Raw genomic sequence first — 1,821 nt, 5'->3', positions numbered from 1 at the left:
TCTCTCTCTCTCTCCTCTCTGTCTTTGTCTCTCTCCCTGCGTCCCTCCATCCCTCCTCCCATTTTTCCCTCTCCCTCTCATCCTTATCGTCACCCCCCTCACTCTCTCCATGTCTCTCACCCTTTCTCACCATCCACACCTCTCCCTCCCTCTGTCTCTCTTTGTGTTGCCGAAGAATACAGAAGAAGGAAAAATATTTCAGGAAAGACAAAGAAAACACAGCTTACATAAAAGATCTGCTAATGTACGGAGCCAATAAACAACGAATGACAACCCCGTAACGGTTCGCAGACTTTGATTTTGATACATTTTGTTTTTATCAGACCACAAATGAGACAATAATTAGCTACCTAGTGTGGAGTTACCGGTTTACGGAGGTGGGCGCGGTTTCATCTAAACTATCTTAACAGATAGATATCAGTATGAAACCTCCTCAGTTGATTACTTACATTTTATGTTTAAATATGCAAATAAGACTTTTGGAGAAATCTACAGAGGCAAGTGGATGCAGTGCAGTAAAAAAAACAGCTAAATGTGTATTTGGGGCATTTTCTTTCCACTAGTCTGAGAGAAGAGATGTTATGGAGGCAAAATAGCCCAAAATCTCAAAACTGCCCAGTGCCTGGAAAAACTGTTCTTGCCGCCAATCAAATCCTTTGAATTAGGTCTTTGGTGCTTGGTGAATGTTGGCTGGACGCCTCGAGGAGACAGCAGATCAGGGGAGAGGGCAGGTGCTCTTCACCTCAGGGTGCTAGACACCCACACTCCCGCCCCCACCAACCCACCACCTTCCTCAGCCAATCAGACGCTTGGTCACCGGCCACCTCAAAGCCATAACCACTGACAAGAAATCCATAAATCCTGCCGGGTTACCGTCTCCTGCCAACACCCACAGAGACAGAGCTCAGAGTGTGTCTCCACTAAGACGACACATTGTGATTCAAGGTGAGTCTATCAACATAAATCACATCTTAGAAGATACTCGGAGGATGCTCTGAGACTGGAAGAGCTCTGGGTGTTGGCACTGACTCTGAAAAACATCAGACAGCAAACTGTGACTGCAAATGAGGTTTGTATCTCACACTCCCACCTCCTCCCCCCTCCCCTGAAAAAATCATTTAGCGATAGATCAGAAGAAATAACAGGAGTCATGTCGGTGTTTTTATCTTCCTCATTAAAAGCTGCCGTGGATAGAATTAAATATAAAATTAAATATATATATCTATATATATATATCTGTTCAATAACTAATGCAAATACCTGTGGATTTTTAAATCTAAAAAAGAAACAATCTGCAACCTATTAACCGTTTAAGAAGTTGCAGTGTCACACTTTCCACTAATCTCACAACGTGATTGTTTGGTTAATTCTCCAGTCAGTGCCCTTGACCATCGCACTGGATCAGATCTGGAGTTGGTCCCTGGGTGCTGTGGGGTGGCTGCCCACTGCTCCCAGTAAAAGTCTAAAGTTTAAAGTCCCCATGAAGTCGAAATTGATGTTCCTGTGTTTTTATCACCTGTCTTGAGCTATGAGTCCCAACAATGACACAAAGTATTTTTCAGGTATTTTCAGGTATTCTTAATGGTATTTTACAGTTTCTTGAAAAACACTAAAGGCAGTTGATGACTCATCCTGCACCCGGGGGCGTATACTAATGCTGCGTCCAATGAAGCACTTTCTCTCTTATGATGCAGACAAAGGACCTCTGAAGTCCTCCGGCTGCTCAGCTTCAACTCTCTGTGATTTACAGAGTTTCCTGATGGACAGATAGCTTTAACTAAAGTAGCTAACCGCTAACTAGCTGCTGCTAACTATGTCTGC

At 43.6% G+C, this 1,821-nt stretch overlaps 1 protein-coding gene across 1 annotated transcript in view; it reads right to left on the bottom strand.

The window, feature by feature from the left end:
• The window catches only part of LOC118334404 (tomoregulin-1-like), a gene marked incomplete in the record, with an annotated part of 73,852 nt that overhangs the window by 11,911 nt on the left and 60,120 nt on the right, over positions 1-1,821 (bottom strand).

This window comes from Morone saxatilis, unplaced genomic scaffold, assembly GCF_004916995.1.
Source record: "Morone saxatilis isolate NCDOM2014 unplaced genomic scaffold, NCSU_SB_2.0 Contig23, whole genome shotgun sequence".
Classification (NCBI taxonomy): domain Eukaryota; kingdom Metazoa; phylum Chordata; class Actinopteri; family Moronidae; genus Morone; species Morone saxatilis.
Note: the sequence above shows the minus strand (reverse complement) of the source record. Positions and strands in the feature narration are given on the sequence as shown.